This window comes from Babylonia areolata, chromosome 34 (genome assembly GCF_041734735.1).
Source record: "Babylonia areolata isolate BAREFJ2019XMU chromosome 34, ASM4173473v1, whole genome shotgun sequence".
Lineage (NCBI taxonomy): Eukaryota > Metazoa > Mollusca > Gastropoda > Neogastropoda > Buccinidae > Babylonia > Babylonia areolata.
Genome location: NC_134909.1, coordinates 12,350,361 through 12,376,860, shown reverse-complemented (window position 1 = coordinate 12,376,860; position 26,500 = coordinate 12,350,361). Strand labels below are relative to the sequence as shown.

Sequence of the window (26,500 nt, the reverse complement as noted above, 5' to 3'; positions counted from 1 at the left end):
CTGATGGTAACGGACCTTCAATCTGCACTGTTCGGAGTGGGAGAACGTGTCCGATCAGTCAATCATAATAAAAAATCAAAACAAAATGGGGTGTTGCAAGATGGTCGGTAGCAGGAACCAAATGACCAAAAAATCTCAGTTAAACGCATCATCCAGAAATCGGCGATTTCGATAAAGCTTCACGTAAAAATGATTTTTTAAAACACCCCAACTACCAACCCCACCCCACCCCACCCCAACCCTAGACAATCAAACACACAACTAAAAAAAACAAACAAAAAAAACAAAAACAAACAAACCCTTCCCAACCTCAAACAAACACACAACAACAACTATAAAAACACAACAATAACAACGCAAACATAAGAGCAAAAGAGCACGCATTTCACAAATAAGACAACCAATCATCTGCACGACTCTTTACCAGTCCAGCTTCTCTGATCGCACTGTCTCCCTCTCTCTCTCTCCTCTCTTCTCTCTCTCTTGGAATTTGTCTGTCTGCCGACAACGATGAACACAAGACAAGCCATATCCCATAGAACCACGATGCATAACATTATACTATCATTTTTTTTTCTCCTCCAAGGCCTGACTAAGCACTTTGGGTTACGCTGCTGGTCAGGCATCTGCTCAGCAGATGTGGTGCAGCGTGTATGGATTTGTCCGAACGCATTGACGCCTCCTTGAGTAACTCAACTGAACAAAACTGCACACTAGAATTTGACACGCAACCAGACAACAACAACAATACAACCAGCTCATCAAGGCCCAGCGGCACAGCCCCCAAACAAAGCCAGTCGCGCCGCCATCATGATCGTCCACGTCACACGGGCAATGCCAGTAAAATCTCCGAAAAAGGAAACGCCGGGATCGCGCTTAATTTTTACCACCACCACCACCCTTCCCCCCGCCCCCCCACCTCTGTTGCTCCCCCACAAACCCCTACCTTCCTCCTTCCGCCACCCCCACGCCCCTGTACCCCCCACAAAAAAACCAACAACAACAAAAAAAACCAACAAAAAACCAACAAACCCAAAACAACAGACAAAAAAACAATAACAACAAAACGAGCCATCCTTATCGCTGACGGGAAGTCCGTTATCACGTGACTGTGTTGTATGTAAATGAGAGCCAATGGGAAAGCAAGGTGTAGGTGAAGGGCGGGAGGGGGGGGAGGGGGAAGAGGGGGTGGGGATCATCATCCATCAAGGTCGCGACGGACGGCAAGTGCAGCCCATCGTCGTCGGGTCGCGCGCAGCGGCGAGGAGCCTTGTTCCGTGGTCGGAGACCGCCGGCGGAGTTTTGTACTGTTAACCGGCACACGGTGATTCAGAAAGTGTACAGAGAAATAAAGAGGATGGAGAGGTCTTCTTTCGTTCTCCTGCATGTCGCCGGCTTACAAAATTTTTTTTTGAAGTCTTGACTATTTTGTGAAGAACGGGTTTAACTCTTTCCATACGAACGGTGAAAGAGACGACATTAACAGCGTTTCACCCCAATTACCATCACCAAAATATTGCAAGCAGAAGGCTCTTATACTGAAGAGGTGAATGTTGACAAAGAATACCACAATTCTGACGACGGAAGCTAGAGGTTGGGTCATTCAGACACCCACAGGACATCCGAGGGGTATGTGTAGAGGAGAAGAGAGGACTGGCCGTACTGAGTGAGTTAACTTAAAGATCAACAAATAGTAAAGAGTGGTAACTCTCTCCATTCACAAGGTACACAACTTCAAGTCAGTGCTGCTTACGCTACAGATTCAGCTAGCACACAGGTAAATAAAAGGTACACTGGAACAAACCCAGACACTTCCTCAAAACTTAAAGATCTCTTGACGTCCAATTCTGATGGCGGAGCGATGACTAAGTGGCAATGCGTGCGTCGAGGAAACCGTGTGTCCATGGGTTTGAGTCTGACAGACTGGACCGGGCTTTTACCCCCCCCCACCCCCCACGACCTCCCCCCCCCCCCCCCCCCCCACACACCATCACGTTCCCTCTCCACTTCCACTAGACATAGAGTAGTGGTCTGGGGGCTAATCTTTCGGATAAGGCGATATAAACCGAGCTCCTTTTTGCTGCATACACTTAACACACGTAAAAGAACCAACGGCAACAAAACGGTTGTCCCCAGCAAAACCACGTAGAAAAATCCATTTAGGTAGTTAAACAGATGTACTTACAACAAACAGATTTTTTTTTTGTTTGCGAGTGTATGTGTTTTTACAACAACAAAAATGATGTGGTTGGTTGTTTTTTTTTTTTAGTGTTTTTTGTTGTTGTTTTTTTTGTTGTTGTTTTTTTACTGCAGAATATTTTACCAGGGACATCCTTTTTGTTGCCGCCAGCTCTTTTATATGCACTAAGTGCATATTGCATCGAAAGTCTAGCACCCAGACCACCACTTAAGGTACAGTGGAAAGTGTGGGCTGAGGGGAGGGTTGGGGGGGGGGGGGGATGGAGAGCCAAAATCCTGGTCCCTACATGGGACTGGAACGCGTGGACGCTCACGTCCTAGGTCATGCCCTGCCGCGCACCACCACAGAGCCATTTGGAATGACCATTACCTCCCCTTCCTCTTCTTTCCCCATCCCCCCGCCCCTCCCACAACCCCGCATCCCACTACTAGGTCATCGTTCCACCAGTCCTCCGAAGAGCAGCGTTGCAGCTCTCTCGAAAAAGGCCGGTTTTGGAGGAAAAAAAGACTTGCAGAAAAACAACAACACACACACATAAAATAAAATAAAATAAAATAAAATAAAATAAACACTCCCAGCACACCTGTAGCGCCTATAAAGGACTCCAAGCGTCCTTCTGATTCCGCTGGAGACAGCCCAGAAATACTCCCTTTGGAGTTACTGCAGGGTAGGCTTTTTGGGTTTTTTTCTTTTTCTACTCAAGCCCCTGTACCTCATATTAACTCCAACCCTCAATTTCCATAGGAACATCTTTATTTTACAACAACAACAACACAACAACAACAACAACAAAACAACAACCCTCGTGTTGTTTCTTTTGAAATAAAGACAATTCTTGAGGGTATCGTTTTGGGGGCAGAACTAGAATGAACCCATCCAGTGTCACAACAACCACACCACGGGAGGTTATTTGGGATCCGGTTGTACTGCCCCGTGTGGAGATACTTTGGATTGGCGCCAAATGCACTCCATTCGTGTTCGTGTGGACGTAGTCTGGTGTTGTATTTGTATTTGTATTTCTTGTTTTTTTTACTTTTTTTTTTTTTTATCACAACAGATTTCTCTGTGTGAAATTCGGGCTGCTCTCCCCAGGGAGAGAACATCGCTACACTGAGAGCGCCACCCATTTTTTTTGTATTTTTTGTCCTGCGTGCACTTTTATTTGTTTTTCCTATCGGAGTGGATTTTACTACAGAATTTTGCCAGGAACAATCCTTTTGTTGCCGTGGGTTCTTTTACGTGCTTTAAGTGCATGCTGCATACGGAGCCTCGGTTTATCGTCTCAACCGGAAGACTAGCATCCAGACCACCACTCAAAGTCTAGTGGAGGGGGAGAAATTATCGGCGGCTATGCCGTGATTCGAACCAGCGCGCTCAAATTCTCTCGCTTCCTAGGCGGACGCGTTACCTCTAGGCCATCACTCCACTCGCGTTGTTGCCCCCCTGAATGACTTGCAGTGGAGAGGGTACCAGTCCACACTGACCCATGGACTGCTTTGGGGGCCAGGAGTGGAGTGTGTTAGAGGCTTCCCAAAATTAACTCCATCCACTTTTTTTGGGGGGGTGGGGTGGGGGTGGGGGGTTGCTCTCCCCCTCCTCGCCCCCACACCCCAACCCCTCTTTTCACCAGTAATATCTTTATTTTGCCCAAAATGATCTCCAGCCTCTTTTCTTTTTTTCTTTTTTTTCACGTCTTATGATCATTTTGATGAAATTTTAATTCTAAGAGGCCTGCATTAATTCCCAGGGCAACGACTGGAATCTTCCCGGGCTGACTCCCCACTGGAGTTATCCCAGGCTCTCCACATAATGCTCCCGTGGAGTTAGTTTCGGGGAGGGGGCTGGGGGGGGGGCATTCTAGGGCATCACACCGGCGCGTGCTGGGTGGATGGCTATAGATCTACGCATCTGATCCATGCGACTTGCAGCTGGTTGGAAAAATCTTCGCAGACACGCCGTACCTTGAAGGAAAAGCGGTGGAAGGCGGTGCCTAGGAATAATTTCTGAAGTGTACCTCCAGAGCAGACAATACAACAGCGACAAAAGCAATCACCACGTTCGTATCACCAGCTCAGCTCTTCTGGTGCTGGACTTCTCAGAATACCTCACGTCAGAACTGACTTACGGAGATTTTTTTTTTCTTCTCAAACCCAAAAGACGTGGAACAGACTCTGTGACAACCCCCGGCATTCTGACTCTCTCGCGTGTTTTAAATCAGAACTTATCTCTTCTCTCAGCAATAGGTTTGATTGATTGATTGATTGATTGACTGATTGATTGATTGATGTGGATACTGAACTTATCTCTTCTCTCAGCAATAGGTTTGATTGATTGATTGATTGATTGCTTGACTGATTGATTGATTGATGTGGATACTTGTATAGCGCCTATTATCGGTCGGAGACCAAGCTCTAAGCGCTTTACAAACTCGGGGTCATTTGCACAACAGGCTGCCTACCTGGGTAGAGCCGAATGACGGCTGTCATTGTGGGACGCTCATTAATCGTTTCCTGTGTCATTCAATCAGATTTCAGGGACGCACACATACACACTCGGACAAACATGTAACATTTTACGTGTATGACCGGTTTGTCTGTTTAGCACTCCATGTAGGCAGCCATACTCCGTTTTCGGGAGTGTGCATGCTGAGTATGTTCTTGTTTCCATGACTCATCGAATGCTGACACGGATCACAGGATCTTTAACGTGCGTATTTGATCTTTTGCGTGCGTATACACACGAAGTGGGTTCAGGCACTGGCAGGTCTGCACGTTATGTTGACCTGGGAGATCGGAAAAATCTCTACCTTTTACCGACCAGGCGCCACCGAGATTTGTTTGTGGCATGTCCATCCAAACAGTACTTACTTACTCATGGATATGTGTGGTATTCTTAACTATGTGTGTAAATGTGTGTATGTGTACAAGTAGCCTTTGTGGGGCCAGTTGGCCTTTGGGGACCACCCAGTAATAAAGTCCTCTTGACCGAGAGTGTGGGGATGTAGCTTGGGAAAGACGCTCTCCACTTTTATCAAATCATAGCCCAGACACAGCAGTTAACCGCATCCTTTGCTGCTCTGCTGGCCATAGTTGGACACGACTGGCTGACTGTCATACATGTATGCATGCATGTGCGAATATATTTGTGTACCTGCGTGTGTGTGTGTGTGTCTGTGTGTGTGTGTGTATGTGTGTATTTATATCCGTATTGTTCGCACATTAGGTGTGTAAGTGTGTAACACCGATCCAATGTGTGTTGAATATTGTATGTTATGGCCTTTGGGAACCATCCCGACGCCGTCTGTCCAAGTACCCTCTTGGCCGAGAGAGTGGGAATGTAACCTGGGTAAGACTCCATGTTCACCAAATTCTAGCCCAGATGGTCAGGACTGCAGTTGCCTTGTCTGTAGTGTTATGGACGGAGTGCTATATATACATATATATTAGTAGTAATGTTAGTGTATGAGTATCAATATTATGTTATCATCGCATCATCATCGTGATCTTTATCATCACCATCATCATCAGTGCATAAAAACCACCATAATCACAGACTTATCACTATCCCCATCATCATTATTATCATCATCTTTGGCTACTGACCACCTTAGCCTAACAACAATCATCACCATCATCGTCATCACCAGCTAACTGATCTTACCGCAAAGCCTGTGGTCAAATTGTCGTGGTTTGTTGTTGCTGTTGTTTTCCATGACGAATCAGTCTGTGGCACCTCACAGCAGACGGTCTTGTTGGAACGGACAGTGGCGATCTCTTGACACAGCTGTTCTGAAACACATCATTGGAACATTCTTGATTCCTGGTATTCCTGAAATAAGACAAAATGAATAAAAAATGAGAGAGGTAAAGAGAGACGGACAGACAGACAAATACAGATAAAGACAAACAAAGACAGGAATCTTAGTTGACGAGGGTTGAACGTAACCTTTTGAGGCTTTTTTCTTTATAGCTGCCCTCGCCCACGAGAGGGGATGAGCACAGTAAGAAGGAAAAAAAAACAGAATAAAAGGAGGGAAAATAAGAAACAAAAATTTAATATATAAAGACAGAAAATCCCTTCAAAAAAGATGTATAGTAATGTCAAAACGAATGCGTCAGGATTAAGGAGAGGTTGGGTTAAGCAAAGGACACACACACACACACACACACACACACACACACACACACACACACACACACACACACACACACACACACACACACACACACACACACACAGAGAAGTGGATGTGGAGACAAAACAAAGAAAAAGAAAAAAAGAAAAAAAAAGAGGGGGTGGGGGTGACAAGAGACAGAAAGACAGACAGAGTGAGAGAAGACAGAGAGATGTGAAAACAGAGAAGAGAGAAGAGAGAGAGAGAGAGAGAGCGAGCGAGAGATAGAGAGCGAGAGAGACAGACAGACAGACAGACAGAGAAAGACACAGTAGACAGACAGACACACACACACACAGAGAGAGAGAGAGAGAGATGTGTGTGTTGTATAATGACAGTGATAAATTTTTGTTGGCACTGTACTGCCAAGGTGAATAATTCAGCTTATGCAAGCCAAGAAAAGAAAGCGAAAAAGAACGCAAAATAACAAGCTACCTAAATACATGAAAACACTCACACACTACAATAATATATCTCCCAGACGACTCATGTATATTTAATATAATAATCAAAATGACATCAAACAATATGGACATGCGACCACCCAACTGTCCAGCTGAACCTTATTTCGATTATCTATCTGGAGTTATCTTGTACCTGATTCTGCATCATGTTTATGTCACACTGATATTATCGTAACGTCAATCTTTTCCTTTTGATACTGTTTTGCGTCCGCAAAATCTCTAGCGAGTGACAAAATAAAGTTTTCGTTTTCTGATGCAAGAAGAGCATCTAGATCGTGTCCAACTGCAGACGGACATGAAAATGATACAATCCCTTCAAGTAGCATTATATTCCCCGTGGTGGGAAACAAACTGAACCTCCTGTTTTTTTTTTTGTTTTTTTTGTTTGGTGTTTTTTTTTTTTTTGTGTGTGTGTGTGTGTTTTTGTGTGTGTGTTGTTGTTGTTGTTGTTTTGGTGGGTTTTTTTTTTGGGGGGGGCTCAAAATTTTGACACGTTGCGAGAGAGAAGAAGTATTCTTCTATATTGTAGAATTTAAATCTTATATATCGATAGAAGAAAGAAAATCCAAAGGAAGGGGGAACCCCCCCCCCCCCCCGGCCCCCCCCTCCCCCCCCCACACACATACATACAAAAGAACCCTCCTCCCCCAAAACAACAACAACAAAAAACTAGAATAAAAGGCATAAATGATAGCAAGCACATAACCTGATTATGTACGAAGCACAGAGAGAGAGAGAGAGAGAGAAGAAGAAGAAGAAGAAGAAAAAGAAGAAATCCAGGCCCTATACTCCTCTTTTCCCCTAAAGAAGGGGAAGGAACAACACAAAAACAAGCTTTGCTTCACTTATTGACGTTAAGAGCTCATTCGTGCTTGGAGGGGGTTGAGGGGTACGGGCATGAGTTTTAAAATCATTCATTCATGATTCTGAGGCAGTTAAGACGTTTATCTGCCAAAACATTACCCGTCAGGGTCTGGTTCCCATTCTCACCCTTTCTCCCAAGTTTGACAAGAAAATCTAACTGAGCGTATAGCCGCCATTCGGGTGAGACTATAAACCGGGGTGTCGCATGCAGGGCGCACTTGGCGAACTGAAATGGAACCCATGGCAACAAAAATGTTGTCCTTTGGCAAAATTCCTGGGAAGAAAACCACTTTGATATGTACACAAACATAATGCATGCACTCGAGGCCTGGCTAAGCGCGTTGGGTAATGCTGCTGTGTCAGGCATCTGCCTAGCGTGTATGGATTTATCCGAACGCAGTGACGCATCCGTGAGAAAGTGAAAATGAAACTCAGTTTTAAGGGGTGATATTTAAACCAAGACTGTTTCACTTTCGCTTCTTCCACTTCTCCATGGAAAACGAAGACAGCGAGGCTGGGATCTCTCTGTCTGTCTCTCTCTCTCTGTCTCTCTGTACACACACACACACACACTACCCACTGCTTTCCCCGAATTCCCAGACCTAAATCGGATCAGTTACTAACCACGAACAGTCAAAAAGATAGGGATGTATATTAACTAAATGCTTCTGCTGTCCTCGAATTTTTCAGACCTAAATCGATTCAGTTGCTAACCACTTAAGATAACAACAGTCAAAAAGATAGGAATACAGATTAGATAAATGCTTCTGCTACGTGTGTGTGTGTGTGTGTGTGTGTGTGTGTGTGTGTGTGTGTGTGCAACTGAGCTGGAGAGCAAAGAGAGGGGGGGGGGCAGGGGGGGGGGGGGTATGCCACGTTGGTGGTCGTTGTATAATATATCCATGGACGTGTGAGTCACACCCAAGCTCGCTAACTCACAAACGCACTCCTCTGTACTTTTCACCCCCTCCTCCTCCTCCTCCTCTCCAAACCAGCAACCCCCACCCACCCACCCACCCACCCACCTTGCCCATCACACCTTTCCTATCCGGTCTCATTTCCTGTTTATCCCAACAACCCCCACACCCCCGTTCTCTTCTTCCTGCCATGCCACCCATCATCACACCCACCCTCTCCGCCTCCACGATCTCCACTTCCTACACTTTCATCGAAGACCTTGTTTCGTGATGTCCCTCCGTGGGCGCTGAGGGACTTCTTGAAAGAAGTGAACATTTTTAATCAGATTTGAAGGTTTTAAACTGTGAAAGTTTTTTGGGTTTTTTTTTTTTTAAACTTTGAGTGGAACGTTTGAAGTGGTGAATCGTTTTAATTGTTTGTTTTTTTACCCTTGTAGTAGGTATTAACGTGGCGATAGCCTTGAGATGGCCTTAGTGGTCGGCGAGGCTCTAAGCACCATAATTTCATTTCATTTCATCTCATCATCGGTCGTTGCGCCCACTTCTGTAGCAGAGGCATTTGATTAATCTATATACCCTATCTTTTTGACTGTTTTTAGTTCATCTACTATTTCCCCCATCTTTTTGACTGTTATCATCTTTAGTCGTTTTGTAACTGATCCGATTGTGGTCTGAAAATAAAATCGTGGAAAGGGATGGGTAGTGTGTGTGTGTGTGTGTGTGTGTGTGTGTGTGTGTGTGTGTGTGTGTGTGTGTGTGTGTGTGTGTGTGTGTGTGTGAGTGAGTGCGTGGACGTGTAGAATGATATTCATGACCCCATCAAGCGATCAATCAATCAGTAATCAATGAACTACACACGCGCATTTTGTTCACGCATTGCGATGCGTTTAAAAAGTAAATAAAAGATGCAAACCCTTCAAGACTCTCGTATGGCACCCACTAAATCCAACAAAAGAATGATGCAAACAACAACAACAACAACAACAACAACACACACACACACACACACACACACACACAACACAACACAACACACACACATACACAACCACAACAACAACAAAGCAGATCATTTGGCAAAAAGACACACACACTGATATGACTTTGACATTTGACCTCTACAACACACATATTATGTTCTGGCAAAAACAAATGATTGTATCGTGTTTCAGTGAAAATTGGATGAAAACCCCTGAGTTCTATCATGCTTCTACATTTTCAACAACAAAAACAAAAAGAAAAAAAGAAGAGCAATGTCGTGACCTTGAACTTTGACCCATGACTTTGTCTCTCCACACGGTTGTTTGTTCTCACCATGACCAGTCACTGTACCAAGATAATTGTTTTCAAGGTCTTCTCAGTCCCTCTTGCACGAGGGAACTTTTTTTTCTATCAATCTCACATGCCATGTTGTGACCTGGAACACTGAAATCTGATTTTTTAAAAATTTCTTCAGGGATCGTGCTGTACCAATGACCAGTGACAATCCCAAGTTTTGAGAGAGAGAGAGAGAAAGAGAGAGAGAGAGAGCTCTGTCAAGCTTTTCTTACTTTGCCAGTTGTTGACCTTTACCTTTAACTCACTCAGTACGGCCAGTCCTCTCTTCTCCTCTACACAGACCCCTCGGATGTCCAGTGGGTGTCTGAATGACCCAACCTTTAGCTTCCGTCGTCAGAACTGTATTATTCTTTGTCAACACTCACCTCTTCAGTATAAGAGCGTTCCGCTTGCAATATTTTGATGATGGTAATTGTGATGAAACGCTGTTAACGTCGTCTCTTTCGCCATTCGTATGGAGAGAGTTAACCTCTCACCTTGCTTTCCATAATTTATTATCATGACAAAGTGAGGAACTTCAATTTCAAAATCAAACCTACCATCCTGCAGAGTTTTATCCATGTGCTGTGTTACGTATTTGCCAAGAAATCACATAGGTTTCACACACAGACAGTGGGTCATTTACATGGACTGACTTTGTTCACACACGTGAGTCGAAAACGAAAACCTTCAACAATTTTTTTTTCGGGGTGATCGACTTCATTCCTGGGGTATCATATTTGCAAGCTGTTGTAACAAAGAAGGTCTCGTCTATTTCTATTTTTCTTCGTTCCCTTTGGAAACTGTGGGTTACGTCAAAAGAAAATGTACGTCATGATCTTGATGTCACAACGACGCTTTCATTTTCTTCTCGTTGAATCTACAAAATAATGAATCAAAATAAAAACTGAGAAAAGATGGGTAATGACTGAATGAATGAACGAACGAACGAAGCAATGAACAAAATAAATCACATTAAAAGAATATTTACACGAACAAAACAACAACAACAACAACAACAACAACAACAAAAACCCAAAAACTAACGAGACGTACGTGATCATAAAGTTATAGGCATAGGCTACATGAACAGACACAAATTTATCATAATCATTCAAGTCTTGCGGGATTCGACAAATAGCATTTGCAGCAAGTTCGGTTGTAACAATTCTAATAATCTGGTAAATTGATATCCATTAATCAATTAAATAATCATGTCACTGATATTTCTTTTTCTTTTTTCTTATTTGTTTTAAAATCGTTTCCTGTTTTTTGGGGGGTTGTTTGTGTTTATTTTTGTATCCTATGTGATTTGTAAAGTCTGCATTTATTTTTCTACGCCCCGTTTGTATGTTGTTGGGGTTTTTGGGTTTTTTTTTCCCCAGACTTATTTACTTGATAATCCCATTGCAAAATCATAACAAACTGTGTAACCATTGAAGGATTTGGGTGAAAAATCGACAGGTTTTCATGATGTCAGAAACCTCATCAGTTGCCTACAGCTTTTTTTCCCCAGCAGGAGTAATATCTAGGTATAGACCATATTTACATTTGGGGTATTTTTTTCTACAAAATGTTAAATTCTTGTCATTAAAAAAAGTCACTAAAATACTTTTTTTATGAACACACACACACACACACACACACACACACATATATATATATATATATATATATATATATATATATATATACATATATACGTATACACACACACACACACACACACATATATATATATATATATATATATATATATATATATATGTGTGTGTGTGTGTGTGTGTGTGTGTGTGTGTGTGTGTGTGTGTGTGTAACTCTCTAGAAGTTTCCGTATCAGTTTTGATTTTTTTTTCTTTCAAATACTCAATTACAGAAATGATATGTCGGTTCCAGAGTCCACGTCTTTTATTCTTTTAAGAACTTCAGCATGTATCATATGTCCAATTAACACAGTTTATTTGGTGTGTATGTGTGTGTGTGTGTGTGTGTGTGTGTGTGTGTGTGTGTGTGTGTGTGTGTGTGTGTGTGTTCGTCTTCGTTCGTCTTCAGTTTAACGTCTTTCCACTTGAAGTGATATTAGACGGAAAAAAACAACAACAAAAAAACCACACTGTTGGGGTAGGGGTTGTGGGAGGGGGGTGGGGGGTAAAAGTGTGTGTATGTGTGGAGGGTGAATAGGGAGAGACAACGCTAGGGAAAATGGAAACGTTATAAACGCCAACATCAAACAACTATAACAAATGTCCTATTGGACTACGCAGCAAACCTTCTGCAACAGCAAATAACATATTGGAATTGTTAATAACACATTCAAAAGAACTTTTGGTGAAGTCTGGTAAAAAAAACAACATTTTAGATTCCGACATTCGAATATTATATGGTTGCTAGATATATGTTCTCCACATATGCACCTAACATCTTTGCTGAACTTAGTTATAAAAGCGTTCAGTTTTATCCTGTTTGATAATGTATGGATCTGCCTTAATCTTCTTGAATTAATGTATGCATTTGACTGATTGATAGTTCCCGGTTGTTGAACATTAATTACACTACGGTTTAAAGTTTTGCCGTTTTCCTGGTATGATTCTCTGACTTTGTTCCACGATGTTTTTTCTAGTATTCGATAACCCTCTTGTACAGACAGAGGCACATAAAGTTCAATGGTTCCCTGTTCGTTTTTTGCTCCTTTTCTTGCAGCCCTGTCAGCCCATTCATTGTAGAGAATACCAAGATGTGAAGGAACCCAGCAAAACGTAATATGTGTTCCTTTCAAGCTTGAAAGATGTAAAATGTGGCTGATTTCTATTATGATTTTGGATTTGTTCTTACAATTTGATGAGTTTAAAGCACGTAATACAGATTTGGAATCAACGCAAAATAAGACTTGTAGAAGGCAAATTGGAAGATCAAGAATATGATTTAGAGCCATAAGAACAGCAATAAGTTCAGCAGTGAATATTGAACGATTTTTACCAAGACGTGGACTCTGGAACCGACATATCATTTCTGTAATTGAGTATTTGAAAGGAAAAAAAATCAAAACTGATAGTGTGTGTGTGTGTGTGTGTGTGTGTGTGTGTGTGTGTGTGTGTGTGTGTGTGTGTGTGTGTGTGTTTGTTTTAGACCTCTCCAAACGCACTGACGCTGTCAAAATGTTTTTCATAATCTTTATTTATTGATTCATTTATTTGTTTGTTCATTTTAAGACACGCAAGATGTTGGAAATTGTCTGCATGTGGATTCGTCACCGCAGGTATATAGGTCCGTCTTGAGTAAGGATTTCCTTTTGTCGAAATATCACGCAAAGTCTAAAAGATATGTACATTCAGTCATGGAGAAAATCGCTCGAAGACAGTACTAAATGTCTGTTCTATATGAGTTTTTTTTTTTTTTTTTTTCTCGTGCAGTGATGAGTTGTACAATGAATTGATCATTGCTTTTTCACGAGCAAGAGTGATGTGCTGAAGGTGACTGGAGCTTTTCTTCTTTTGGGTTTCAGTCCTTTTTCTTCTCTTCTTATATGCAGTGATGTTTCTCAGAGCAAGTTTTATGTCATAAGCACTTCTGTATCAAAATATTTTGGAAAGACTGCTGGCAAGAAAACACGGGAAAGTTGCTCGTCGTTGAGTGAGAGCCCAGAGACAGGAAGGACAAGACAAAGTAAGAGGAAACTGAATCAAGTAAGTGAAAACAGCGCATACGAAGAAAACGATATGTCCCCTCATGCTAAATTAGAAGAAATAAGTAAAAAAAACAAAACAACAACAACAAAACTAGAAATATTAACTGAAACCCAGGAAGATGTGAAGCAGATACGAGAGGATATGAACAGACTGACAACACAATTAACTGAGCAGATAGACAGGTTGGAAGGTGCCATATTTGAAATGCAGACAGACAAAGATAAACTTAATAAAGAAGTCAAACTGCTAAAGGATGAAAATGTTAGCCTCAGTAGCCAGTTGGAGCAACAAAAGACAGTTAACTCTCTCCATACGAACGGCCAAAGAGAAGACGTTAACAGCGTTTCACCCAATTACCACCATCAAAATATTGCAAGTGGAAGGCTCTCATACTGAAGAGGTGAATGTTGACAAAGAATACCACAATTCTGACGATGGAAGCTAAAGGTTGGGTCATTCAGACACCCACTGGACATCCGAGGGGTCTGTGTAGAGGAGAAGAGAGGACTGTCCGTACTGAGTGAGTTTTAAGAAACTACAAGTGGGCTCAGAACGACCTCGGCAGTGGAATGTGCGGGTCTTTGGAGTGAAGGAGGAGGCACAGGGAAAGGAGGAGAGTGTGGAGGACTGCATCAGGAAGTGCACAGAGACCTTCACTGACAAGGTTGGCGTTCCAGTGGCTCCAGACGACATTGAAGTGCCTCACCGCTTGGGTCGCCCCGGTACTGGCAGACCACGCCCCATTTTCGTGAGGTTTTTTCTTGTTTTTTTTTGTTTTTTTTTTGGTTTTTTTTTGAGGACTGCATCAGGAAGTGCACAGATATCTTCACTGACAAGGTAGGCGCTCCAGTGGATCTAGACGACATCGAAGTGGCTCATCGCTCGGGTCGCCCCGGTACTGGCAGACCACGCCCCATTTTGGTGAGGTTTTTTTTTTTGTTGTTTTGTTTTGTTTTTTTGAGGACTGCATCAGGAAGTGCACAGCGATCTTCAATGACAAGGTTGGCGCTCCAGTGGCTCCAGACATTCGAGGTGGCTCACCGGTCGGGTCGCCCCCGTACTGGCAGACCACGCCCCATTTTGGTGAGGTTTTTTTGCTTTTTTGTTTGTTTTTTTTTAGGACTGCATCAGGAAGTGCAAAGAGATATTCACTGACAAGGTTGGCGCTCCAGTGGCTCCAGACGACATTGAAGTGCCTCACCGCTTGGGTCGCCCCGGTACTGGCAGACCACGCCCCATTTTCGTGAGTTTTTTTTTTATTTTGTTTTTTTTGAGGACTGCATCAAGAAGTGCACAGATATCTTCACTGACAAGGTTGGCGCTCCAGTGGCTCTAGACGACATCGAAGTGGCTCATCGCTCGGGTCGCCCCGGTACTGGCAGACCACGCCCCATTTTGGTGAGGTTTTTTTTGTTTTTTTGAGGACTGCATCAGGAAGTGCACAGCGATCTTCAATGACAAGGTTGGCGCTCCAGTGGCTCCAGACATTCGAGGTGGCTCACCGGTCGGGTCGCCCCCGTACTGGCAGACCACGCCCCATTTTGGTGAGGTTTTTTTTTTTTTTTTTTTTTTTCGTCACAAAAAGAAGGCTGTGCTGGAGAACAGAAGGAAGTTAAAACAGTGGTGTGTCAATAGGTGAAGACTTGACTAAACTCAACCACAATTTATTAATGAACGCAAACAAACATTCAGCAACTCTTTCTGAATGGTCCACAAATGGGAAGATACTTGTTAAACTGAAAAATGGCAAGACACTGAAACTTGATATAAACATGAATGTGGACGACACTTTGAAAAAAAGAGATGGCATGATGTGTTTGATGAGAACAAATTGTGAGTGCAATGTAATGTAGGGAGAGGGAGGGGGTAGGGGGGGGAGGGAGGGAGATGGGGGCGGGAGAAATGAGAGATAAATGATTATGTATCCAGTTTGTGTGTGTGTGTGCGTGTGCGTGTGCGCGCGTGTGTGTTTTTGTTTTGTTTTGTTTTGTTTTTGTTGGTTTTTGTTTGTTGGGTTTTTTTTCTAATCAGCACAATATTTCCAGTCTGTGTAAGGTGTGATAGGATGTCCGCATAATTTCCTGCAATTAAATTTCGATACAATTCCCACCCATACCCCATCACCCTAACTACACACACAGACACAGTGTAATTGTGGTTTCGTTTACGCAATGTTTTGTAAACTGTATTCTTTGAAAGAAAAAAAAGTAACAGTGGGGGTGGGGGGGGGGGGTGAATGGGGGAAGCGGGGGGAGGGGTTGGGGGGGGTGAGACTTGGGGGGTGGAGGATGGGGGAGGTGTGGGGGGGGGGGGGGGGGGGGGACAGGATTGTGTCTTGGCATCATGGTCAGTTCGTGGCTTTGCTTAGAGCCACCCGTCCCCTTTTTCTTTCTATCCCGGGTGTGCGTCGGGGTCCGCATCGCGCGCCCATTGGTGTACTGGGACTAGTACAATGGTACACCAGCACCAATCCCCGTGCCCCGTACCCAGTGGATTAGTGTAACAGGACTCTGGTTCACTGTGATTTTTTTATTATTACTATCATTATTATTATTTTATGTATGCATGTTAATGATCACTAGATTTCCAGATTTCATTACTTCGCGGTAGGAAAGGGAGAGGAAAAAAAAAGAAAAAAGAAAACAGCGGGAGAGAGAGAGACAAAAGTAAGAGAAAACTTAAATTGTTGGTGAGGGAAAGAATGCTGACAAGGTTGGGGATAAAGAAAGGAAGAGGGGAGGAGGTGGGTGGAGAAAGGAAGGAAAAGAAAAGAAAGTGAGCGAAGCTCAACAAAGAAACATTAGCAAACAATCAAAGTGGCGACTGTGATGTTTTTTTTGTTCTTACAAAAGTATTCAAAGTGCTTCAAGTCATGGTACAAACAGTTAACAAGGAAATGTTGCACAAAACTAACATGTGCGGTACAGCCTGGAATTCTCGTGTAACTATGTATGATGTTGTTGACCAAAAGTTACGCATTCTGTTTACCGATATGAAGTGATGTGTCAAGAAGCACACACACACACACACACACACACACACACACACTGACACGCATATGTATTTTCATTCTTGGTCAACCACACAAACAGTCCAAAATTTTTATATGGATGTTGACTCTGAAAAATTCAAATGCTAATAGTTTTGAACACTAAAGTAAGAATGTAGGATACATTCGCTTTGTGGAGGAACTGCGATGCTGTTGATAATGTGCGTGAGATGAGTTGTGCAGTTTTTATCAGTGTGTTTGTGTTTTCCTTCTCATCCTCTCTTCTCTCTCTCTCTCGTTCCATCTACCCATGTCATTATAATGTTATATCATTGATCGGAGAAAATTTGGGCCATTGAGAGAAAGAGGAAGCATTGCGAGAAAAGAGAGAGAAAAATAGTGTGGCTGTGTCATTACGCAGATTTATGCAGAAGACAGAAAATTTAGGCAGATGGATATCGTTTTCTTTGGGTGGTGTATTGAATGGTATGTCATGGATAAGTGTGCATAACAGAAATACACACACACACGCGCGCGCGCGCGCGCACGCACACACACACAACCACCACAACCACCTCTATTTTTATCTAGACATTATGCAGTAATATATACTGTTCTACACCTTGCTTATTATGGAACCCATTTCTATGACCCGTACTGAATCACAAGCTGTATGTCACGGTGACAGTGATTTTGTGTGTGTGTGTGTTTTGGGGAGGGGGAGGGGTGATTGTTGTTGTTGTTGCTGTGTATGCTACACAATTTGCTAGCATTTTTGTTTTCTTTTCACAAGCCTCCCTTTACTCATGGCTCCCCATGAGAAAACGCATATGTGCATGTGGATAGGCATGTATGCATTTGCATGTAAATTGATATGTAAGTGTGTATGATATGTAGTATTTGTACATGTAAATGCACTTATGCATGTGTAGGTTTATCTGTATGTATGATATGCATTTACTGGGGGTATTGTCATTCTGCTCAAATATCGCGGTGGCCAAGACATGGTTTTTTTTGTTGTTGTTGTTTGTTTTGTTTTGGGGTTGTTTTTGTGTGTGTGTGTGTGTGTGTGTGTGTGTGTGTGTGTGTGTGTGCTTTTTTCTTCTAATCTATCCTGTATAGACCTGGTTTTTTTGGTTTTTTTTCGGTTGTGTGTGTGTGTGTGTGTAAATGCGTGTGAAATATGTGTGGAAACACTACTACCAGTGCACGCGCACGTGCGTGCACACGCATACACACATTCATTCTGTCACAAGTAAACACAAACGCGCGCATGCGCGCGCACCTACAACTAATTAACTAACGCGTGGCAACACACACACACACACACACTGCAAAACTCAAGGTCAAACCATGATGTTTTTTTCTGGCACGTCAAACTGTGGGATGTGAAATTGTATTCAAGTTGTTTGGTGTCAGTCTGACCCTTGCCCCCTCCGTCCCTCCCCCTTCCCCCATCCATCTCACACACACTTGGACCAGGACTAAGGACATGCTTTTTGTGGATTTCATGCATGTTTTATCACGGATTTCATGGGTGACGGAGAACACGGAAACGCGACACGATATTTGAATGTTTTGTGTGTGCCGGATGAAAGTTCGTGTTTTGTTGTTTGTTTCCTCCCCTTGCCATGTTCCTTGTACTTTGCGAGAAAAGCGCACATGGTATCAGGTTGAAAATTGTAACTCCTGTCTCTCTCTCTCTCTCTCTCTCTCTCTCTCTCTCTCTCTCGTGTCTGTCTCCCTCTGTCCCCCTCCCCTCCCTCTCTCTCTCTCTCTCTCTCTCTCTCTCCTCACACACTCTCTACATCTCTCTATTAAGGACATGTGTGTTCTGGTCAAAAGAAAAGCATGATGATAATTGTAACGAAAGGCACTTTTCACTCGCAAGCAATCAATTTATTGCTGCGTCTGCTTGCGATGGTAAAGTATATTGTCAGACCTTGTATGTGTAAATGTAACTATATGGAGGAATTTTGTTTAATGTCCCGTCATACATATCGGTGACTGAAGACATTTTGTTGAAGCATTTATGAATACATTTGAGTATTATCGGTTAGAAGGGGTGGGAGATGTGAATGAATGAATGGTTGGGGAAAACTGGGCAAATGAGGGTGAAATGTGGGTAAAATTTGAAAAAAAAAAAAAAATCTAAATACAATTACAGGAAATTACTTAAAGGACTTCGTAAAAGAGAAGTCGTTAAACTGACAAGCGAAACAACTGATAATGAATGCAAAATGCAAAATGTAACTATATGTTGATTTTTATATCAAATATTTTTGTATGCATGTTTGAATGTTTGCTGGATCCATCTGACATTTTGTCTCAAAGATATTCTTGTGATAAGCATATACTCTTTGTCGTGGGTTCAGTTGATGAACCTAGTGGGTTGTTTGATCAATGTACTGATTGTTTTATACAATATGGATAGTTCTTTATCAATTGTTTTATACAATATGGATAGTTCTTTATCAATTGTTTTATACAATATGGATAGTTCTTTATCAATTGTTTTATGCAATATGGATAGTTCTTTATCAATTGTTTTATACAATATGGATAGTTCTATATCAATTGTTTCAGTTAATTGTCAGGGCCTGAACAACAGTCAAAAAAGAAGACATGTGTTTCATTACTTCAAAAATAAATAATATTCGATCTTTTTTTTTTTTGCAAGATACACATTTTGAAAAAAATATGGAACGTTATATTCTTTCTGAGTGGGGTTATCAAGCTTACTTCGCAAGCCACGCATCTAACGCAAGAGGGGTTGCTATTCTATTTAATAACAATTTTGAATTCAAGGTCAAAAACGTTTATAGGGGTGATGGGAGAAACAGTATTATGATATTGGCCGAAATTAAGCAAAATGACTTTCTGTTTGTAAATGTGTATGGTCCAAACAGAGATGACCCGGAATTCTATGATATTTTAAGCGAAAAAAAAAAAAAAAAAAGATTTCAATGTCAGTAATGTCATAATTGGTGGAGATTTTAATTTAGTACTCGACCCATCTAGAGACTATAATAACTATAGAAACGTTAACAACCCAAAGGCTAGAGAGATAGTAGAAAAAATGATTAGCGGATTAGAATTGAACGATATATGGAGGGATCTAAATCAAGATGTTCACAGATACACATGGAGAAGAACTAATCCATTTCAACAAGCTAGGTTGGATTTTTTTTCTTCTCATTTCAGATCAAGTAGTTTCTTTCGTTGAAGATGCAGATATTGATTACGGATATAGAACTGACCACTCAATGATCTTGTTAAGGCTAAAATTTTATAACAAATGTAAACGGAACACGTTTTGGAAATTCAACTCCTCATTATTAACAGATAAGGGTTATTTAGACGAAATTAATGAAGAGATAAAAAAAAGGTTAAAGAGGAATATGCAGTTAGCCCATATTTAAGAGAGGCAGTGGATACTATTCCAGTTCAAGACTTACAGTTGTCAGTACCTGATGATCTACTCCTAGACTTTTCATTAATGAAGATTAGATCAAGGACTATTTCTTATGCTACAATGAAGAAAAGGAAAACAAACGAAGAGGAGAATACTTTACAGCAAGACATTCAGCAACTAGAAAAGCTAGAAGTAAAAAGTAAAGGAAGACGTTATGAATATAGAAGCTAAGAAGGAACTTCTTCTTCTGCGTTCACTCGTATGCACACGAGTGGGCTTTTACGTGTATGACCGTTTTTACCCCGCCATGTAGGCAGCCATACTCCGTTTTCGGGGGTGTGCATGCTGGGTATGTTCTTGTTTTCATAACCCACCGAACGCTGACATGGATTACAGGATCTTTAACGTGCGTATTTGATCTTCTGTTTACATATACACACGAAGGGGGTTCAGGCACTAGCAGGTCTGCACATATGTTGACCTGGGAGATCGTAAAAATCTCCACCCTTTACCCACCAGGCGCCGTCACCGTGATTCGAACCCGGGACCCTCAGAAGAAGAAAAGGAAAACAAACGAAGAGGAGAATACTTTACAACAAGACATTCAGCAACTAGAAAAACTAGAAGTAAAAAGTAAAGGAAGACGTTATGAATATAGAAGCTAAGAAGGAACGATTGAGAGTTATTCGGGAGAAAAGAATAGAGGGGGTACTTTTAAGATCAATGGCAAGATGGATAGCAGATGGAGAAAAAGTAACTAAATATCTCTGTAATTCAGAAAAACATCATTATATAAGCAAGAATATGGCTAGATTAAATGATACGCATGGCAATATTCTAAATAACCAAAAAGAAATTCTAAAAGAAGTCCAAGGTTTCTATGAAAATTTGTATAAAAGTTCAGACGTTGAAGATTGCGAAATTAACGAACTTATAAAAGATATTCCATGTTTAGATGTTGGTGAAGCACATGATTTAGAGGGTGATATTACGTTTGAAGAAGCTAGTCTAGTACTAAAAAATATGAAAAACAATAAGAGTCCTGGTACAGATGGTTTCACGGCAGAACTTTTTAAGTGTTTTTGGAGCAGAATAGGTGATTGTGTTGTAAGGTCATTAAACACTAGTTTTAGAAAAGGTCAACTTTCTTGCGTTGAAAAACAAGGAACAATTGTATGTATCCCTAAAGAAGACAAACCTAGAAACTTCATCAAGAACTGGAGGCCAATATCACTGCTAAATATCGTATATAAAATTGGATCATCATGCATAGCCAACCGTATAAAAACTGTCTTGCCCAAACTTATTGCAGAAGACCAAACTGGCTTTATCAGGAATAGATATATAGGTGACAAAATAAGGTGGATTTATGACACAATAGCTTACTTAGAAGAGTACAATCTACCTGGGCTTTTGTTAAATATCGTTTTTGAGGCTTTCGATTCAGTTAGTTGGAATTTTATGTTTAAAGTATTAAAAGCATTTGGTTTCCAAAGTGGGATATGTAAATGTATAGAAACATTTCATAATAATATCAGATCCTGTGTTCTTGTAAATGGGCAAGTCTCTGGCTGGTTTAGTGTCGAACGGGGCTGTAGACAGGGAGACCCACTATAACCATACCTTTTTGTTTTGTGTGTTGAAATATTAGCAATAATGACACGAGAAAACGAAGATGTACGTGGTATAACGATCAACAATATGGAACACAAACTTTCTCAATACGCAGATGATACTGAATTTCTTTTAGCAGGAGACAAAAAATCATTTGAGACATTCATGCACATAGTGGACACGTTTGTGAGTAAATCAGGCCTACATATGAATTTTGGAAAAAAACAAGTGCAATCTGGCTGGGAAGTAGTAAAAATTCTAATATTCGGTATATGGAGCATCTAGGGATGGAAAGGAATCAACCAAAATTTAGAATTCTAGGAATCTGGTTTACAAATGATTTACAAAACTGTGCAAATATGAATTACTTTGAAAAATTAGCAGATGTTTTACAATTATTTAGAGAATGGATAAGAAGGCAGATAACACCCCTTAGACGAATAGCTGTTCTAAAATCATTAATTTTGTCTAAATTGACTCATCTGTGGATTTTACTGCCTAACCCACCCGACTATTTTTTTCGCAGTTTACAAAATCACTGTTATAGTTTTGTATGGAACAAAAAGAATGATAAGATAAATAGAAAAACTGCGCATAAAAGTATCAGAAATGGTGGTCTGGGATTACCGGAATTAAAAACCTATGCATCCTCTCTAAAATTGACTTGGATACTGAAAGTGGGTAAAACGCATCATAAATGGAAAAACACTGCAATGGCTAATTTTCCTGAGCTGAACGATATCCAGAAATACGGGCCAGAAATAACATTATCTTTCGCTCAAACAAATACTATTTGGACAGATGTATTTAATGCATACAAAGAATTTTTCTATAAAATAGATTGTAATAACTCTGCTGAGCTTCTGGCAGAACCAGTATTTTATAATCGAAGAATACAAATAGGGAAAACATTTATTCGGGAAAAAGCATGGATAGATAAAGGTATATACTGTATTGCACATTTTTTGCTTGAAAATGGACATTTTATTTCTTACGAAGAATTCAAACGAAAATATAATGCCGACATCAATTTTCTTACTGTTGCCGGTTACATATCACCAATAAAAGAGAACATTCAAAACAAGAACATAACCATAGATAATGGTCGATGCTTGAATATGTCTATATTTTTCAAGAAATTGATGTCCACATGTAAAGGTTCAAAGCTTTATTATGACATACTTATAGACAATGGTGTTCATCCACAGTGTTGTTCAAAATGGGATGAAAAACTCAACATTGTTCATGACTGGAGAAAATGTTTTTTTGTACATTAGTAAGATTCCGGATGTTAAACTCAAATGGTTTCAGATAAGAATTGTGCACAGATGCCTTGGGACAAATGTTATGCTTAAAGAGATGGGTGTACTTAACAATGATCTATGTAGTTTTTGCAACACAATGAAAGATAGTGTTAGACATGTTTTGGCAGTGCACAACCATCCAACGTTTCTGGCAAGAATTAATGGATTTGATTAACGAAAGATGCCCAAATGCTCAAAATTTGCAATTAACTCAACCATTAGTCATACTTGGACATGACAAAAATATAGTCACTGATCCCACCTTTTATTTCATTTTGTTGCTGGCTAAACAATACTTGTACCAATGCAAGATCAACAGCACTGTACCTGTTCTGCATGGTTTCATAAAAAAAAATTGGAATATAGATATACAGTTGAAGAATATATAGCTAGGAAAAACTTTCTTTATAATGACTTCATCAGCAAATGGTCTCCATATAAATCCTTGTTTTTTTAATACAAGTTGAAATAAAAATATATATTGTGTCTATACAGTTCTGATATTGTTATTACTATATTTTGTATCTTACTATGCAATTTAAAGTATGGCCACATATGTGCTAACTATTGTGAGGTTGACAACCTACAATTTATCGGATTCCTTAGACTGCGCCCGGCGACCTTATATTTGATCTTGATTCATTGACCTTTGCCAGCATGTTCTTGTGGTTATGTTAGTATTATTATTAGTAGTAGTAGTAGTAGTAGTAGTAGTAGTACTTCTTTTTGTTTCGCTCTATGTGTGTGTGTGTGTGTGTGTGTGTCTGTGTGTGTGTGTCTGTGTGTATGTATAGCTACTAGTGTATGTTTGTGTGTTTAATAATGTAAAAATTGAATAAAAATGTTTTGAAAAAAAGAAGAAGAAACTAACATACACTGTCTGCGCTCGTGAGACCTTTCGGGTTTAGTGCGAGGTTTCAACACTGCTTTGTCTGGTCACTGTCTCGGAGCTATCAAAACAAAGAGACGCGCACACACGCGTATACACAAACACACACGCACGTACACACGTAGATGGGGACACACACACACACACACACACACACACACACACACACGCACGCTGATAGTGACATAGACACATATATCTATATATATATATATAGAGAGAGAGAGAGAGATATGCAGCGAAACTGAGAAACATACGAGGCAGACAGACAAAGAGACAGACAGACAATCAGATCGATAGACAGACAGACAGACCCAACCATACAACTATGCGACACACACCGGGAAACATGAACACAAAAACGCTACAGGAGTATTACCCATGCATTCACACCCACCCCAACCCCTAAACACCAAAGATCCGTCAGTCCAAAGTAACAGGCAAAAAGTGAGCGAGATGCTTACACACGCTATGTGCAGGACTCCACCTCCTGGAACACCACCACCAGCAGTGGGTCAACTTCAACTTGCGTCAGCAGTCATTGAAAGTGTGCTAACCTTCGCTATTACTGTTTGTACGGTACGGAAACATTTCAAAGGCAGAAGTTGCAGCCCGTAGCAGAATCGTAAAAAAAAAAAACTGCCACCAAGATTACCGGGGCTGATCTACCTTCTCTAGAAGACATATATTACAAGCGGCTACTCAAAAATGCAAAATCAATCAGCCAGGACGCGTCACTTCTGCAAGCCAGGTAGATGGTCAATAGACTCAACTCTATCTCACTTACACACAAGGTAAGTCGTCACCTGACACGCGTCAACACACACACACACACACACACACACACACACACACACACACACAATGGAGTAACGAAAAGCATAGTGTCATTATAACGAATTTTGATCACAACGTCCGCCACCCCTTTAAAAGGTTTAAGGTTAAATGCCCAATAGCCTTTTTACGTTAGTTAGTCAGTTACGGTGTTATTCATATCAACAATGTCTAGGGCTCGGCAGAAGAAGTCGGGGCCCAATCCTCTCCTTCCGCCGTTTTAACCTTCCCTCCCCAAGCAAAGTCAGGTACCCATTCACACCTGGGTGGAGTAAGGAAAATCAGAATAAAGTGCCTTTCCCAAGGACACAACACCATGCCGAAACGGGGCCTCGAACTCTGACCACTGATGAACGAACACGGGATCTGGACCCAGTTGCATTCCTTGGTTCTGACTTTTTTGACAGTTACACGTGACTAAATGCCTACGTTGACCGAACTACGCCATTGGTCAGTCCCATACTGCACACAGTTAGTAGCGGGTTACGACCATACTAGGCTCTTCCGTCCGAGCAATGCAACTGGCTCCAGAAGTCCAACTCCTAACCGACTGTGCCACAGGGGTCTCCGACCCTTTAGCTTGGAACTTGACCAATGTTCGGTGTCAGACTGATAAACCAGCGATCGCACAGGAAAAACGAACACAAAACAACAACAACAACAACAACAAAAGCATCCACACAATCGAAACAGGGGAAGATCCAAAGAGACTCACATAAGACAGCCTCAAACTTCCTAAGGAACCCCACTGAAAGTTCACCAGCCAGTCCATAAGTGTAGTGTATTCGATGAGAAGTGGTAGCCTATGTTCAATGTCAGACTGCTAAACCAGCGATCGCACAGGAAAAACGAACACAAAACAACAACAAAAGCATCCACAATAATCGAAACAGGGGAAGACCTAAAGAGACTCACCTATGACAGCCTCAAACTTCCTGAGGAACGGCGAGAAAACGGCTGAGACTAACCTGTAGGTGGTGACTTGTCCTATGAAGAGAGTATCCCGACGTTTCGGGCCCTAGGCCCTTCTTCATGGGGAGAAAAATAGAGAATGGAGAAGAAAAGAGAGGGCAAAACCAAGACAGAGGTAAAACTAAGAACTGTGAGGAGTAATCAGAGAGAGAAAAAGAAAAGAAAAAAAGAACAGAGAAAAAAGGTGAGCAATATTTACAAAGGAAAAGAAGGAGGAACCCCATTGAAAGTTCACCAGCCAGTCCATTAGTGTATTCGATAAGAAGTGGTAGCCTTGAGGTTAAAACGCAAAACTGGGAAGCGATTGTTCACGGGTTCGAGTCTCATACACGGACGGGATCTTTATCCCCCCCCCCCCCCCCCCACGCCCCCAACCCCTCACTGCAATAGACCTTGAGTGATGGTCTGTGTTCTAGGCTTTCGGGTGTGACAATAAACTAAGGTCCCGAGTGTAGCATGCACTGTAGCGACATGCTCTCCGTGGACAGAGCAGCCCGGACTTCAGATACAGAAACCTGCTGTGACAAAAATAGCACAGAGTTCGTTTATTTATTTATAGTCTGTTCATCTAAGATGATGATATTAGACTGAAAATAAATGATAATTGTTATTTTTGTTTTATTATTATTGTTTGGATTATCATCATTCATTTCTATCATAATGATGATGATTGTTATTATTAATTAGAAATCGACATTTCTGTATATTCAAATGAAAAGGGGGGCGGTTGAGGAGGAGGGGGGGGGGGGCCAAGGGTGAGGGGACTAAAAAAAAGGAAGAGAGACAGAGAGAACAGAATGTGGAAAAGATAGAGTACAAGGAAAGGAAGAGAGAGACAGAGAACAGAATGTGGAAAAGATA

At 41.4% G+C, this 26,500-nt stretch overlaps 1 long non-coding RNA gene across 1 annotated transcript in view; it reads right to left on the bottom strand.

Moving 5' to 3' along the window:
- Nucleotides 1–26,500, bottom strand: part of LOC143277554 (uncharacterized) — a 617,781-nt gene that overhangs the window by 554,473 nt on the left and 36,808 nt on the right. The window contains exon 2 of the long non-coding RNA XR_013053759.1: nt 5,861–5,988. This is a non-coding gene — a long non-coding RNA (uncharacterized LOC143277554). The remainder of the gene's footprint in view (nt 1–5,860; nt 5,989–26,500) is intronic.